This window comes from Epargyreus clarus, unplaced genomic scaffold (assembly GCF_041222505.1).
Source record: "Epargyreus clarus isolate Ecla_fem2 unplaced genomic scaffold, WU_Ecla_fem_2.2 ptg000021l, whole genome shotgun sequence".
NCBI classification, from domain to species: Eukaryota; Metazoa; Arthropoda; class Insecta; order Lepidoptera; family Hesperiidae; genus Epargyreus; species Epargyreus clarus.
The window spans coordinates 9,656,814-9,676,062 of record NW_027332228.1 but is presented as its reverse complement, the minus strand read 5'-3'; the positions used below and the strand labels follow the sequence as shown (position 1 = coordinate 9,676,062).

Genomic DNA, 19,249 nt, shown 5'->3' with positions numbered 1-19,249 from the left:
ACCCACTCTGAAACCTCCGTGGGCTCATGGACAACAACTTTGCTAAAGATCATCACTTGATCAAATGCTTAGTTTACGATTCAATTCTTACTGATATCGGTTAAAAAAATCGACTTTTTGGTCCAAAAGATCGATTCCCTGATTAATCGATCTTCCCTAGTTCCCGTGGGATTTCCGGGATAAAAACTCTACTATGTCCTTTCTCGCGTTTTAGGCTATCTTTGTACAAAATTTCATTAAAATCGGTTCAGTTGTTTAGGCGTGAAGAAGAGACAACCAGACAGACAGACAGACAGACAGAGTTATTTTCGGATTTATAATATTAGTAAGGATTGACAAGTGTAGGTTTGGGAATCGTATGATTCCCTAGTAAAACCAATGTCTCTACAACCTATGTCTACGGTAAAGCAGTTTTGAATTTTATTACAATCTTACCCTTAGTATAAAATATTAGTAAGTATAACAAATTATTAGAGTATTTATTAGAAAAATAAAGTAAAAGCATTAAGATAAAACCTTAAGATAAAGTGGGATATCACGAAGGCTATCCTCTTAAAATGGCTATAAGAGTAATACCTTGTTTTTATTACTTTATTATTAGGTCATTTTATCATGTCAATTTTACATGTCCGTTTTGTAAAAAATATCTGATTCTTTTTCCATACTCGCCAAAAATGCATAACTTCAAAAACCGTTAAAAAGACATCAACGAGCGCTAGTAACGATTTCAAAAATAAATGCATTACTTGTATATATCAATTACTATTGATAATTATTTAATATTAATATTATCATTAAAAAGTGTAAGTTTTATCTGTAACTTAAATTCAATGAATTAAGCAATGCCTTATATAGTTCCTCTACTATCCCACACTTTTGAATGTATTAAACACACTACATAGAAATTTAAACGACATCCAGCCGATTACTAACTTAACACAGGATAAAGAAGTTGTTGAATACTGATTGCTGATTTTACTATATTATACCGACGATTATGTAGGTACAATCATTACAGGAAACAGAAGATTTGCATTAAGTAAATCAAATTCACAAGATAAACGTTTTATTTAGTCATAGATTTCGCAAAGTATTTAAACTTAACTGTTTAAGCAGACACTAGCTGGACCTGGAAAACGTTGTGTTGCCATATAAATAAAAAAAATTAAGGGTGAACAACCCTATTTTTTATCACAACTTTTTTAATTAGGGATGATTGAGAGTGTTATAAACGTAGGAGTAGACAAATATAATCAGAAAGCTTCGAACTGCTAAGCTATGGGGACTTACACGTGTTATTGAGAGTCAACCATAAAAGATAGACATATGCTGCTGTGGGATATTTTTTTATATAATTTTAAGGAGAACATTTCGTCATACATCATTTGTGTATAGCTTTAACCATTTAGGTTTCACACGCGACGAAAGCTTAAAAAATGGAGTAACTTCTCCCGTTTAACCAACAATTCCCATCAATGATCTGCTCTTATTGATTGTAGCGTGATAAAAAGTATACTATAAACAGCTCAGGAGTATGAAAAATAATTGTACCAAGTTTCGTTAAAATCCGTCGAGTAGTTTTTGTTTATATAACGGTTATACGGACAGACAGACAAACAGACAGACCTACAGACAGCCAGACAGACAAAAAATTTACTGATTGCAATTTAGGCATCAGTATCGATCCCTAATCACCTCCTGATAGTTATTTTGGAAATATATTTCATGTACAGAATTGAGCTCTCTACAGATTTATTATAAGTATAAATAATGCAGCAACTTATAAGACAACTGATGATCATTCCTATGATCATTCCAATTCCAATGATCATTCCTATCATAGAATTTTGAAGTTTGACAATTACGGCCCTGAAAAAACTAAATTTCGAATTTTAATTCACTTCCATTGTTAAGATTAACCATTACCAACGAGTGTAAATGGGACGTATAAACAATGTTAGATAATTTTCTCATAATGTATTATTTATTTCCTTCTGGTATCATAATAAACATATACATGCGGTCGAAAATAGAACCTCTTCCTTCGAAGTTGGTTAAAACTTTCTTATTGAAGACATATCAATACTCGATCGTCTAGAAATTATAAATCCGGTCATACGAGACGTCATTTCGCAAATGTCTTCGCAGTAGCTCTCTCGTAAGAGTTTAAATAGCCACGTACAATATGAACACACGTTTGTATATATACCCGTTGGTGTATTTTTACCACGCTTTTATTAGCTTGACTTGTATGTATGTATGTATGTAAAGGAATCTTTGAGATCGATTTTCGCCCACTTTAAACGGTCAGATTAATTAAAAACGTTGACCATTTATCAAGAACCGATGACAATACACGATTTTAATAATTTTGTCCCATTCTCTTCATGGGGATCGAGATTTTCCTTGAACGATTTTAGTGTTGTTTTTAGTTTTTAAACTATAATTATTCGAGCATCACTATACATAAACGCCGTGCACAAACGGCTTGACGAATTATACTTAATAAGGTGTCGTTGGATTATTTTAAATTATGGGAATGATTTAATGATTTAAGCATTTGGATTTTTGTTATCTTAAATAATTCGCTAGTTTATTTTGCAAATAGCTGTAATTATGTAGTAAATAATAACAACAAATAATTTTATTAATCTACAGCGATTTACATATTCACAAACCAACTACACACGGATGCAACACACCTTCGTCCTCACCTTCGCATACATACCGACTTTTAACGTAAACTTTAATCACTTAATGCTACCCACTACTAATTTAAAAAAAACTTAAATTGGTGTACTCTGCTGTTCTAGGCTGAGAACTACGCAATGTTAACAAACAAAATGTTTTGAAGGTGGTAGAACCCTTTGTGGTTCGACTCCGGCGGTACCAACGCCACACCTATTTCTACCTAATAACAGCAGTGTTAGGCGTTGCTGTGTCCCGGTTTGAAGGGTGTGGTAAGGGAGACAGACTTTTCCGAGGCGTTCCACCTTAGTCCTCAGGGGTAGCAGCGCATCTGTGGCCGTTACAGATGTCCAAGGGCGGCAGTAGCCACTTACCATCAGGTGGACTATATGCTCGTCTGCTACACCCGAATATAAAACAAAAAACTCGTTAAAAAAAATCAAAACAGAAACCGTAGTTTTAGTTGTCACTTCTTATATAACCTTAGTAACTATATTGTTAGATATATCAGTAGGAATAAATGAATAATTCGATCGAACAATATCATCATCGCTGATTCGTCAACAAATTCTTAAAATATACGCGCCTATCTAAACTGGTTTACAGTAAACTTTAGTGAAGGACGTAGGTAAATCGGATGATTTGAATGCCAGAACTAAAAGTGCAAGTTGATCGTTAGCACGCATTCCACTTGCTTCGTAAATTCTTAAGCTGTATTTAATCGAAACGTTTAGGATATTAAGATATATCTTAAGGACGTATATTCTAAAGTGGGTGTGAAATAAAAAATGTTAAGATAGTGGAGCTTTAAATTGATAATGACCCTAATAATATGGCCTTATTGAAATTGAAAGTGCTAAATGAGCATATATTGTCATCTCCAAAAAAAATAGATAACAGCGCCACCTATTAGTGCTAAAAACTTAGGCTCAAACCAACCATAGACACTCTTAAAATTTCATGGATATTGTTTTTTTAAGCTTTATTTTATTTTGTTTTTTATTTGATATAATTCCTTGTAAATTTAATGTAACTTTTAATTCGTTAAGTAGTTTTAGAAATGATCAAGTACGAACACATCGTAACTCATTAATATAGGTACCTATTATTATGGCAGATTACATTTGTCAATATTCGTCTGTACCATTAAATTAAAAAAATAATAAGTAGAAAAAAACAGTATTTCGAATAACGTCAATACGTGTTCAATACTATATGAGCTCAAGTCAGGTACATATTATTATGGCAGATTACATTTGTCAATATGTAATCTGCTGTACCATTAAATCTGTAAATTAAAAAAATAATAAGTAGAAAAAACAGTATTTCGAATAACATCAATACGCGTTCAATATTATATGAGCTCAAGTCCCCAGTTTGCCAGCTCATGCTTACGTGTCGTTAGGTAACCGAAGATGCGTCGCGACGGTCCCGCGGCCAAATGCCACCGCCTTTCCCACGACTCATTGTACGCTCAGTGTGTCTAGTTCAATAATTAAGCTCAATATTTATCGCCACCGTGCTATGAATACTCTGACCGTATAAGTGCTTACGAGTTTTATACTTTTATTATTCAGGTGTTTATTTCGGTGCCACTTGTGATGATAACGAAGATTTTTTTAATTTAATATGGCACACACTTAAAATTACAAGCCCAATTAGTTTTTATGAAATGAAATGGTTATCATATAAAAAGGTTTTCTGAGAAGAATATTAAAAAGCTTGTTTTTAAAAATATATATATGATTTAATTGTTCTTAACTAATCGTGGCTAAAGCAAGTAATCTTATATATAAAATTCTCCGAAACGGCTTCACCGATTTTCAACAAATTTTATATACATATTCAGTAGGTCTAAGAATCGGCTACTGTCTATTTTTCACACCCCTAAATGCTAAGGGTTGTTCACCCTTAACATTTTTTTATTTATATGGCAACACAACGTTTGCCGTGTCAGCTAGTATACGTATAATTATTTCACAGGGTAGGTCACATTATCAGTAGGTCGGTTTAAGGGAATTGTAAGATTCCTACACTTAAATAAGGGGTTTCAAAGGAATCTCAGTGATATCAAAATAACCGCAATCAAATTAAGGTACGATCCTTTTCCTAATTGAATAGCCAGCAAATTGTCATCTAAGACTATATAGCAAACGGACCACATAAACTTATGATAAAATATAATTACAGTACAAATAACAATAAAATTATTTAATGTTCAAGACGGAACTACCACTTACTGTACTTACCAAATAATCAGAAATGGCCGTGGTCAAGGACTAAACGTGAGAACGCAATGATAAACTTAATTATGATTCGCTTTACTAGTTTAAAGAACTGATTTATGTAATTTACAAACCATTATCTACTGTAAATGCATCTCATAAATCAATTAACCTTCATATAACAAGATGATTGAGCAATTTGTGATTTTTATAAGCAACGCACTCACGAAATTATAGTCAATTTGAACAAGGATTAGCTACAGCTGTCAAAATATGCCAATACTTCGTTTCGCATTAGTAGAGAGGACATTTTAAATCTTGAATCAACAAAACTGAATAACTGATTAAATTACTTATTACTGATTACATTACGGTATCTCCTTTAATAGTTATATTCTCAAAATATATCCATACGTTTTATACTTATATTTTTAATAAACTTAAATTGTGCAGACAGGGATTTTTTCACAGCAAATTAGTTTTATAAAAATGTTAGAAGTTTATTAAAATTTTAAAATTAAAAGTAAAAACTAACCAAGGAACATACAGAGAAATCTTAGTAAAACATCAGGTGTACATAACGCTAGATTAATACAATTTTACTGTTATGTGACATGCAAATTACTAAAATGAAATGGCAAGTAGTATAATTGTCGTTTCATATTTATCAATATAATAAGATGCAAATCAATTGCGATTGGCAATACTGTGATATAAAAATAGAGACAGATACAGAGAAATGTCAAAATGATAAAGCACTGATTGACTCGCATGATAAATTTTACTATTCAAACGTTTGAATTATGTTTCGAAATAAGTCTCAATATCATCATTAGTACACTTAAATTGAACTTTGGTTATGTATTTACTTTTTAGGGTTCCGTACCCAAAGGGTAAAAACGGAACTCTATTACTAAAGTTCCACTATCTGTCCCTCTGTCACAGGACTCACAGGGCTCTATTTCTGAACTGTAATAATTTACTCTTGCTTTTTTTACAGAATCTGTATTACGGCAGCCACTATAACAGGAAATACTAGAAATAACTTGAAAATACGTGGGGTTCGCTATACGACACCGACCCGCTTTTCACGTTTTTCGTTTTATCTATTAAACCGTGATAAATAGACTATTCAAATTTTCACAATGCATTTACTTCTATGGCTTCTATGATAACAAAAATTAAAAATAAAAAGTAAATGAAAATTAGATGGTAGGGAACACTCTGTGTGCGAGTTCGACTTGCACTTGGCCAATTATTCATATCTACAAATAAGCTTGAAACCGATTATCTATTGCCGTAGGTGGTTTACCTACGGCAAATTGCCGATATCTTTTGTCATTTGAAGTGGTTTAATTTTATCTGTCAATTTGTATAGAGTGTATTGAACGAGGTGAGATAAGTTTGGTATGGTGAGTGAACAATTATCGTATTGTTGATTGGTTATTATTGAAGCTGTGAGGTCGATGCGGGCGTGAGGTGCGCGACCCCGTTTGATGCCTTGAGACAAATCTTATTATCGCCGGACAATGCCCAGCGACACAAAAAACTGTCGTTCGATCTACGTACCCAGAAGTCGGGTCTTAAGCCTAGCTACTGCCAGCAACTGTCATGTCTAACAGACACTGATAAGATCTCTCCTCGTTGCTTATTTAATTAAATTGCAATCGTCGACACTCGTGACACTTTATTAAGACAGCAAGACACTATACGCGACATTGTTATTAAGAAGTTTGCTAATTATAATTGTTTACAGTCAATACCTAGCGAAGTAACACGATAGGTCGTTGGCCGTCGGTCCCAGCGCTTATGTTACAGGTCATGCTCATAATATAACAAAATTGGTATGATTATCTCTCATTACACCTGCATTCCATTTAAGACCTTGGTTAATTCTGAAGATATGAGCAATCGTACTTATTGTAAGCCTACGTGCCAATTCGTCAGTCAGTGTATCAACAATACACGTATAAATAGCTAGGCAATTATATCATCGAATATGCCTTTTACAAGCGTCGAACCGGTTAGATGACATTTGAAGACTTAACAACTTTTAATATTCTAACAGAAAACCTTAATGAGGTGATCAGGTGACCCGATCACACTAAAGAATTCGGTTGCTAGGACCTTTTTATAATTAAAGCACGAACCAACCCACTTTTATGGTTCATTATATTTTTTGTTTAAACAAATTAAATTATGAAGCTTTATTTTCACTTTAAATTTATATAATTCCTCTGTGATGGTGGTGTTGATTTCAACATCGGGTTGATTGCTGCGTCATAGGACCCGGAATAGATACGGTTCCTGATAGGTCAATATAATTTGAAGTAAAAAAGTAAAGCAAGACTTTGATATTCGTACTCAATCCGTCTGTGAACAATACAGAAAACAAGCCTGTGTAATTTTAGTGGTATTGACATAAACATTTGTAATCGACACAAAATAGGACAAGAGACTTGACGTCGATCAAAGATATGTTTCTACTCATGAAGACTAAGTTCAAATCCATAAACCCGCCAAACGTTTACGCCAATCAATTGAGAACACAGCACATTAATTCCACTGTTATAAGACAGAAATGAGGGTGCCATCGTAACCGAACCACGAGTTCTACCTTTAACTAAGCCAAAGAATAAAGCAAATACCGTAAGTAAATCATTATGACACCATTATGTCACTGGTTTCTTCAACATACCGACAATTCGACACAGTACTTATGTATGTTGAAAATAAGCGTTATTATGTATGTAATGTTTTACTTGAACGACAAATAGTATAATTTTGTTGCGCAGGTCTTGTTATGTACGATATAATTTATACGTGATTTTCATGTGTAATGTATGGAATGAAGGTGTAATGTTATTTGAGGTGAGTATTTGCTGGTTTTTGCAAGTGTAAAGTTATTCTTAATTCATATTTTGAGCGGAAAACTATCGCGTAGACTGGTTTACGTTTCGGGATATTCAAATAGTTCTAAATATTTTGTATAAAGAAAAACTTTGGTGACACAACGTGGCAATACAGTACCCTTACCAGGAGTTTTTACGTTTCGACAAATATGACTGTTTTGGTATTTGCTTTTCGTATTTGCCCATACAAATTCCAATCAGCGCCCCTAGCGGATTGTGTCAGAACTAGGAAATCGTATGGGCCAATACGTAAACAAATACCAAAATAGTCATATTTGTCAAAACGTAACACTCATGGTAAGGGTACAGTTCGTCTTCTTGGTACCCTCCTAGAGGCAGTGATTTGACTCTGACTTTAAATTATATTGTACTTTTGGATTTTTAACAATTTATTCCATTTTTATTTATTTAGCTTGTATATATTGTAAAACCACAACAAACAAATTAATATATAACATTCAATTAACGTATAATAAAAGCCAAATTATGTTAATGACCTGAAATATGATCATTTGGTAACCTTCGTTTCAAAACAACTTCCTGTGGTCCAAAAATTAATCACCGCGACCTATTACACAAGCGACATGACCTTTGAGTACGAAATTCTTCGAAACAACTATAATATATATTCACAAGAGGGTATTATAATTGAATAGAACTTTTACACTCTTCATATTGCCGTTCGATCGTCAGTTGTCAGGCCTCATATTAATTCTAATGAAGCATGTATTACGTAAACGCTATCATGGAGAGCATTATGTAATATGCCTATATTGTCGTCTTCATGTCCTTATTTCCCACTTTTATTAATTACACTATGATTTTTAATTAATCCGTAATATGAACAATGATTAGGCAGATAAAATAATACATTATTTTGGCGTTAAATAATACAATTAGGTACGCGTGTTACAGTAATGTAAATTATTTATTTAGTAAATAGCTAAGAATAAAATAAACACTTTATAGCTAATTTATATGCCACTGCGATACATTTCGACAAAAAGGTCCTATTTAAAATGTTGTCCCTTGCTCCCCTAATTAAAGTGCCACTCAAGGGCGTAGATTCAGTTTTAGAGCTATATACAAAATACACAAAATGTAATACGAAAATCCTGATGCCTTACAACCCCCACCCACTATACTATTGTAATGCTGAGTACACTGTGTAATGTGTATAATGTTTTTAATTTAAATGTTTTTAAATGTCATTCAAATCAAGAACAGCACTGTAATGTAATAATAATAATAATAACATAACACATCGAGGTAATGCTGCTAGTATCTCGGGTACACTTCCACGGGGCAACGATTTGGCTCATTTATTTTATTTATAAATTTTAGTGTTCATTGTATTAGTTTTATTTTATTTTAAATAGTGTTAAATTGTTTATTGTTAAAATTTATATTGTTGTTAAATCTAATAGTGAATAAATTAATGTAATATTAACGAATAAACATAAAGAACAGCACTTATGTTAATTATTCTGCGAATTTGTATTAAAATGCAATTATATTGTTGCAGAATATGAACGGCTGTATTTATTGGAGCTAGTGGGTCTCTACCAGGTAGAGCGCGGCGCGGTCACAATGAGGACTAGCACATACTCTACCGAGTAGACGTCACGCTCTACCAAAAATCTACCGACCGGACTGAGGTATGTAGCATTTATATTATAAGTATAAGTATGTTTATTATACAAATACAGGGTGTATTTTTCAAGTGAGCTTTGCGAAATCTGAACTTATCATATTAAAGAAAAAAAATGAAAAGAGTTTCGAGGTCGATTTTAATCGCTTTCATGAAGAGTTTGTTAGTTAAGATTCAGTTTGATAATGTATAAAAAATGTGTTTTCTTAAAATTAATTCTGTCTTTTTTCCCTAATATTTAGATATACTTTTTATAGAATAATGAGCGTGGGAGTACCGGCGAATGATGTTGTATATAAAACACTATTTTAGTACTTACTTTAATTACTATCTCAAGTTATGCAGCTTAGTGAACGGTAAACGATCGTTACACGTCAAACATTTTTTTTAAAACGAGATATGTCGTTTAGAATGCTAATTATAGTGTTTTCCGTGTAAATGATAAATGATTAATAGTGATGAATGAAGTAGAATGGTAGCGATCTATGTGAAACCGATGTCAGTCATTCACAGAATTCTGGGTAGGATTTTTTGTCACATTGAAATAGCAGACTATCGTGGAGTCCTCACGGTATGCGGTTACTGCCGCCCATGGACATCTGTGACCAAAAACATATAGAACTAGTTCCACCTTGTGTTGATCTCAGATCCGTTGACAAACCTGAGCACTAAGATGTTCACCGCATATGTAAGTCAACCATAGGTATACATATCTTTGAACACTACATGTATCGCACCAATACGGGTGATGTACTCGTAGCAATATTTTGGGAATTTTATGGAATTCGATGAATTCAAATTTACATGTAACGTTTTATCCTTAATCATGTGGACTCCTTAGTTTTCCTTACATATCTTCGAAGACAATGTATAACTATATATCGCACAAATACGGGTGTTATAACATTTTTTTGGCATTTTTGTGGTATTCGACAAATTCAAATTTACATGTAACGATTTATCCTTAATCACACGGATTCTTTACTTTACCTCGAATACGAAATTCCTCTAAAAAAAATATTTTTATCATACATACCATTCATATAAAACAATAAGCAACTTTACATTTGTGTGTAACAAAGTAATTTGCATCACGTTAAATCGCTTTAAAAATTAAGCAAGATTAAAACGTTCTACAAATGATATAACTACGTTTATTGCTTGCTTTTAAACTCGAAACCATTAAAAACCTTATCTAAATCATTTACCTTTTACACAATCTTACGATATATTTTTGAAGTGCGAACAAGAATTTACGGCTCGATTCATGTAATACTTGTCGATGACACCGTAAATGTAAAAGGTGAAACAGTGAATATACGATCTCATGTTTAGATAGTGTTCTGACTATTGACAGCCGAAAGTCACAAAGGAATTGCTTAAAAATATGAATTCTCCGTGGGTGAGGTTGCGACAGAGTTTACACAGACCGCTTAATGAGGCGTGCCAAGACGTAAACGTATTACGCGAACTGTCGCGAATGGGTTCCCTGTGAAGCATTTTTTTTTAATATATAATATAGGAGTAGCAGACAAGCATGCAGTCCACCTGGTGGTAAGTGGCTACTGTCGCGCATGGACATCTGTAATCAACCCCAGATAGGATTAGATATTCCTACCTGAGGTCGGCCACAGATGCGCCGCCACCCCTGCGGACTAAGCTGGAATGCCTCGGAAAAATATGTCTCCCTTACCACACCCTTCAAAACCGAACACAGCAGCGCCTAACGCTGCTGTGATTAGGCAGAAATACGTGTGGCAGTCGTGCCACCGGAGTCGAACCACAAAGGGTTCTACCACCTTCAAAATTATGTATGTAGAATCATTAGATGTATGTATGTAGAAAACATTTAGATGTTTTCTACACTCACAACCCCACTAGGATTCTTCATAAGATTCCACTTTGTCATTGGTCCCATGGATATACCTAGACGATTATACAAACACAAAACAGCGAACTAAATCCATTATTTAGATAGTTTAGTACAGCCAGGGATCGAACCCGAAACTCTCTGAAACGCGTCAGACCGATATCAATCGAGCATGCAGCTCGCCTGATGATAAGAATAAAGGCTTCGGCCGCCCATGGACATGTATAGTCAACCCCCGATAAGACAAGAGTGTTACTTGACATCGGCTATACATGCGTTGGTACTCCTAAGCACTAAGTTAGAGCCCTATGGATGGAAGTATGTCTCCATCCTTCCGAAGCGGTGGTAGTTTGTTGACTTTCAAAAATATTCTATATGAATCAATTTTGAATAAATGAGATTTGAATTTGAATTTGAATTATCTCACCCTTCAAACCGGGACCCAGCAGCGCTTAACGCTGCTGTTATTAAACAGAAAAATGTCTTCGGCGATGCCTGTACCCTTACCATGAGTTTTTACGTTTTTACAAATATGTCTGTTTTAGTATTTGTTTACGTATTTGCCCATAAAATTTCCAATCAGCGCCCCTAGCGCATTGTGTTAGAACTTGGAAATTGTATGGGCCAATACTTAAACAAATACCAAAACAGTCATATTTGTAAAAACGTAAAAACTCATGGTAAGGGTAGATACTGTATCGAACCACACAGTCCTACAAAATTAATAAAAACATACTAATAATTCGTGGTATGGACAAAAAGTCATGCCCCCATTTAGTCGAGAGAAACTAACACGCTTGTGTGCCAAGGTCGTTGGTCAAATTGATATTACACCGAGCGAGAGTTCGGCTTACCAACTTGCCGCTTGTCACGTTTCAATGTGACTGCAATGCTCGCCAATTATGAACTCCTCTGTTACGAGACGTTATCCGTGGGGCAATATGCTAGGGGATAACGGAAATGGTTGATTGTATTTAAAAAATAAATGGCCAAGTGCGAATCGAGTTTGCAAAGTAGAGTTCCGTACCCCGGATTACCAAATTGTCAACGTTCTTATTTTTTTTTATTTTTATCGTAGTTGCTTTAGAAGTAGATACATTTTGGAAATTTAAGTGTCTTCTATCTACCTATTATGGTTCAATAGAAACCGATTTTTTGCATGTGGACATACTTTATTTTACCTTTTTTTATTTTATAATTGATGCTAGTTAAACCTTATATAAAAACAATTGTCTATATATTACGGTTCAAGAGATGAAACCCTGTGACAGACGTGCAAACTAACAGATAACGGAAGGTTAGTAACAACCTTTTGGGTAGGGAACCCTAAAACATGAAATCGAGAATTGCAACGGAGGTACAGGTCAACGAGCACCGCTAAAATTAGACGAGCAGCTAATGTTCGATAAGAACTCCACCGTATTTGAAATGCCGTTTGTCATGCCAGTAATCGATTAAAATGAAGTCATTGCTCGTTCATGAGCGTAGCGGGGATCTGATTGTGCAGAAATATTGCAGTACCCGCAGTGAGTGATAGCCTAGTGGTTAAGAAACTCGGCCTCTCGATCGATGGGTCCAAAGGTTCAAATCCCAGGCACGCACCTCTAATTTTTCAAAGTTATACGCGTATTAGAAATTAATTACCACTTGCTAAACGGTGAAGGAAAACATGGTGAGGAAACCTGCATACCTGAGAGATTAAAAAAAATCTCAAAAATATGTGAAGTCTACCAATACGCACTTGGGCAGCGCGGTGGATTATGGTCTAATCGTTCTCATTATGAGAGGAGGCCAGTGCCCAGCTGTGGGACAGTAATAGGTTGATGATGATTGCAGTACCCTACCCAACATAATGACTTCCTATTCTAAATAGACCGGCGTAACGCAAACGTCGTCAACCCATTATTATCCCGCCGCACGTGTCTCTTCTCAGAAAGAAAGTGGTTTAGGCACAGTCCGTGCTGACAAAGTGCAAAATGATAGACTTCACATATCAATGACAACTTTTTTAAGGACTCTTAGGTCTTTCCTCACGTTGTTTATCTTCACTATGTGAACAAGTGATAATTAATTTCTAATAAGCACACAACTATGAAATATCAGAAGTGGTTGGGATTTGCACCTTGAAACCCCGATCGAGGAAACGCTATCACTCCCATTCTCATTTAATTTTAATTTTACTGTAATCCAACTTTACGTACGATACGATAAAATTACGAGTCCTACTTAAGGTCGCCCAGAAATGTGTTGGTATCCCTGAGGACTAAATTGGAACGCCTCGTGGGTATGAGTATTTTTCCCCATCACAATCTTAAAACCTGAACACAGCAGCGCTGCACTGTTGTTATACCTATAACAGAAATGTTAGTGTTAATCATATTTGTTATTTTTTTACTATATTCTAATACAAGAAAATAAGAACGTACTATATCGACCGAGGTTTTTACCCGGAATTGGCTATATGCCAATAGCACTACTGACCTACCTACATATCACGTAGGAATCTATACCGTTGCGTGAGCACTTATTTTGTGCAATTCTAAAGCGTCTTTTACAAAGAAGATCTCGTTAGACTCTATTTAGCGTCTTTATTATCAGCAAAATACTTTCATATATTCTTATATAAGACCTTCTTATACGGCTATTCAAGTGACAAGGCAATTGCAAAACCCCTAGCTTTATATTAGATACTTTTTAACAATGCTATAAAAATATAGTCTTAAACATGACCCCCAAGTATTGTTGTAAATAATGTTGAACATTTGAAATATCACACGTATCCATCATAAAGTAAAAAAAATATTTAAATGTAATAACAATGCCAAATGTCATCCTAAATATAAAAAATAGGTTACATAAGGTCGAGGTTACAGAAATGACGTCATAATTCGTTTAAAACTTTTCCTGTTCATTGAATCAGAGCCACCAAATCATTTCATTCACTCTATAATATCTCATTAACAGCTTAAATTTAGTCATTAAACATACAAATAGGATACTTAAATTTACTTATTTTTTATTATAAATTTATTTATAATACATATACATAATTATTAACATAATTATGTATATGTATTATATATGTATATTTGTTATAATAATATGTATTACATTATATTTGTTAACCCATTTCCTTTCACAGGTCTGCTGGAAGATATTTCATTAGGAATAAGCAGTACCTTTGCACAAAATGTTATTTTTAAGTCTTTTGTATCAGTTATCTATGTGTGCATAAATAAATAAAGTTAGGGTGCCTACTGACTAATTATCGGCATTAATCTAGGTCGACCAATTGGTGTGATAGTTTTGATATTTTAACGGATTTCGGTAAAACTACGATCGACAATCTTTCGATAATTGAGCCAACGTCGATCGATAATTTTACCCTAGATGCTGTTACGGTATTTGCTACAGAGCATTCGGACGATCGCTGTACCATTTCGTCATCGATAGATTCAATCGATCAAACGTTATGGCAATAGACACACGACTTTGAATAATTGTTTTTCCCATAGATCGATATCATCGATTCTACTATCGATCGATGTCATCAATTCTATCATCGACCGATATTATCAATCGATGATCAATTTTTAGAAGGTGGTAGAACCCTTTGTGTTTCAACTTCGACCGTACCACCACAACACCTATTTCTGTCTCATAATAGCAGTGTTAAGCGCTGCTGTGTTCTGGTCTAAAGAGTGTGGTAAAGGAGACATACTTTTCCAAGGCATTCCAGCTTAGTCCTTGGACGTAGCGGCGCATCTGTGGCCGACCTCAGGTAGGAGTATCTAATCTGGAGTTGGTTACAGATGTCCAAGGGCGGCATTAGCCACTTACCATCAGGTTGACTGCGTGCTCGTCTGCTACTTCTATATTATAAAAAAAAGGAATATCTAATAGTATCAGAGGTTGATTACAGATGTCCATGGGCGGCAGTAGCCACTTACCATCAGGTGGACTGCAAGCTCGTCTGCTATTCCTATATTATCTATTGGTGTGCGGCCTGCTGTAACATTGCAACCGGCAGTATGATCGATTCTCGTCAATCATCGAAGGTCACCGTGTAACGAATGCGTACTAATGACACCATAATGATGATATACAAATCAAGCATTCGAAATCATTGCACTGCATCATTGCACCTACAACTATCGTGATGTCAAAGACAAAACTTGAATTATGTCATTTTGGTAAACGACTGGATTCTCATAAAATATTTCATGTTGAAGTACTTAAGTTATTAATAAAACTATTTTAATGTTTAAATAACCGTTTAAAATAATAGAATGCAACTTGGAAAGTACCACGCCTGTCTTAGAAAAATGTTATCGATAACTAAAGAGTTTAAATACTTCATAACATTGTGACATTTTGCAGGTGATCATAAAAGTTACTTAACATATAATAATTGACTCATACTTAATCCAACAAAACCTCTGTTGAAAAGGTTTGTCGTGAAATGTGTCAATAATATAATTATGATACAAACTCATCTCTCTTTAAGAGGTTTATTTACGGCAAATACCAAACTGACGAAAAATAGGAAACTTCGGTACAAAAACATCGCTGTTGCATTTTCTAGACAATACGTAGTCTGTCGAATTGTAAAAATAACTTTCGACATTACTTAGGTGTAGACCGTTTGAATCCTTAATGTCGTTGCCAATTCGTTTCACTCCATCCATTACACTTACCTATCTTGTAATAGTGGAACAAATCTCAAACTGGAAACAAAAGGTACAAAACATTTGAAAGGAAAATCTGTGTTAATATTTACAAATTAATGACTTAATTGGGTTTCACAACTATTGATTTGATTATATTTTATGTCTTTATACTGTAGTTTTGAATATAAACAATCAATAACAATTATATCTTGGAAAATAATTAAATTTATCTATTGTTTGACCGTAAGGATGTTAATATTATAAACAGGACTTTTAAAGGTAATGGAATATTTTAAAATATTTTAAATTTAAATAATATAACCAATTTATATTTACAAATTTATTACGAATATTCACGAATATTATAATATTACTCTAATATTTACGTATTACGCATTACGTAGGCATTAAGGATAGGTACGTATTTAGGATTAATAAATCCTTCGCCTTGCCTTCGTATTTTCGTAAATATTCGCCTATATGCCTTCTAATATTTTCACTCAAAAAAAAAATCAAAAATAAATGTTATTTTTATTGCGTTCCAAAATTATACTAAAATAGTAGCTGACCCGACAAACGTTGTGTTGCCATATAAATAAAAAAAATGTTAAGGGTGAATAACCCTTATCACTTAGGGGTGTGACAAATAGATAGTAGCAGATTCTCAGACCTACTGAATATGCATATAAAATTTGGTGAAAATGGAGGAGTACGGTAACTAACATTGTGACACTAGATTTTTATATATAAGATTACCAAAAATAAGTATGTAGAAAGTGGGGTTATATTTTTCAAAGTTCATTTTATTTCAACTGAGCACGCAAGCAAAGTGTGACCGGAAGCTCGTTCTAAATTAAACATGCAATCTCTACAAAACGTTTCGTATAAACAAAACTCTTAGCAAACATTGAACAATTGTTATTAATTACTAATACAAGCAATGATTAGCGAATGTGTATTAACAACTTACAAAATATTTCAAAAGGGCTTTTTATCATATAGTGGAATTAAAAGAGCATGCAATCCACCTGATAATGAGTGGCTACTGCCGCCCATGGACATCTGTAATCAACCACAGAGAAGATTAGGTTTACCTGAGGTCGATCACAAATACCCCTGAGAAATAAGTTGGAACGCCTGGAAAAATTTGTCTCCTTTAGCACATCCTTCAAACCAGTACCTTTAGTATGAGTTTTAACGTTTACTCAAAAACGTTCTCTGTTTATGTATTAGCTCATACAGCGCCCCCGTTATGACCGTGTCGTCAGTTCCGATACGGTCATAACTCATACTAAAGGTAGTGTACCCTTAGTATGAGTTTTTACGTTTTTACAAAAATGACTGGTTTGATATTTGTTTACGTATTTGCCCATACATCAGCGCCCCTAGCGGATTCTATCAGAATTGATTGGAATTGTATGGGAAATACGTAAACAAAAACAAAAACAGTATTTTTTGTAAAAACGTAAAAACTCATACTAAGGTTACAGTTCATAGTTACACTTAACACTACTGCTATTAGGCAGAAATATGTGAGTTGAGATGATTGATAGTTGCGAGGAGTTGCCTTGAGAGTACTATACAGCTACTGTACCGGAACCAAACGCTATGTTTGCTAGCGTTTTGTGTCACGTCTATAAAGATTTCAAAAAGTTCACAGTTCAAGCAGTTCTTCAAATGCATCATGTATTTTTGCAAAGGGATTTCCGTCAGGCTAGGTTATTCCTGAGGAGCTCTATTCGCTGAGTCTTAAATCACATTCATCGAATCATTATTATAGAAAATATGCGAAATACCTTAAACATAATTACTATAAACATCAACGGGAGGCTAAAAAAAATATATGCATAATTATAATCATTTGATCCTTCTCCATGGCCGAACAATTATGTTACAAATGTGCGTAGATCATCATTTATATCCAGCCTCTTCACTAGCTGTTGATATTTCATATGCCTAACCCGGCGACCGCTTCGACCGGCGAAAAGTTCGAAATGTCAAGGACGTTACGTCAAAAGATGAAATCTCCACATGATCTACTTAGACCAAGTTCACATTAAGTCAGCCACACAGTGTTACCGTTCGCTTATTAGATTTTTTGTCCACAATAAGTTACAAAAGCGGATTTTGTTCACATAAGGTCAGACCGTTAAATTTATTGTTATTATAATGTGAACAACAAGGTCTGTAAGTCGGCGGATGGCAAAACTCATCATCATCATCAACCCATTATTGTCCCACTGCTGGGAACGGATCTCCTCTCAGAATGAGAAGGATTAGGCCTTAGTCCACCGCGCTGGCCAAGTGCGAATTGGTAGACTTCACATACCTTTGAAAACTTTTGTTTTAGAATTCTCAAGTATGCAGATTTCCTCACGATGTTTTTCTTCACCGTTTAAGCAAGGGATAATTAACTTCTAATACGCACATAACTTTGGAAAATCAGAGTTGCGTGCCTGGGATTTGAACCTCGGACCTCTCGATCAAGAGGCCGCGTTTTTTAACCACTAGGCTATCACTGCTATACGGACGGGAAAACTGTCGTACTCGTACCTATAATGTTAACGAGCCCTTAGAATTTGCCATGAGAATCTATGATTCTATTCTCGCACCTATGCTCGCTGCATCTATGCTTGATTTGATGCATTTATGCTTGATGCATACAACTTTGTCATTTCATCCAAGTGTGTATAGTACATACCAAAATAGGCAAAGACAAAACACAATACCTTTTTCTTGTTTGGTTTTTTAACCTTTTTTCTTTGCTATAAAGCTCGTCAAACTAGTGTTGTCGATGAACAATCCTTACATTTTCAATACCTAATGATTGCGGTCGAATATCGAACTCTATAATATGATCACTAATATAAAATCAGTGTAAAATACATCTATAGATATACTCAAAAATATAACAGATTACATTATATTTTACATATATGTAACCTGTATAAATACACACATACAAAAATACACACGTCCATAATACATATATACACACATATGAAAAATAGTTATTACTATAAATTACTAGTTTCATCAAGTAGGCTAGGCATCTAGACACGTCTATAAAAGTAGTTAAGGGCAAGCTAAGGTTGCACGGTTCTTCCACTGTCAATGTCGTCTATGCGTAATTTATAGTACCAGTCTTCGCCATTTAAACATAATCATACATTATACATTTTTGACGTTACTTCTTAACGCGCTAGTAGAGGAAATACGCTTTGATGAAACAA

At 34.3% G+C, this 19,249-nt stretch overlaps 1 protein-coding gene across 1 annotated transcript in view; it reads left to right on the top strand.

Moving 5' to 3' along the window:
- LOC140750591 (uncharacterized) overlaps positions 1-19,249 on the top strand; it is a 76,399-nt gene that overhangs the window by 23,017 nt on the left and 34,133 nt on the right. Inside the window, exon 2 of the mRNA XM_073084238.1 lies at positions 9,351-9,483. The gene's annotated coding sequence lies outside the window, so the exon portion shown is untranslated. The remainder of the gene's footprint in view (positions 1-9,350; positions 9,484-19,249) is intronic.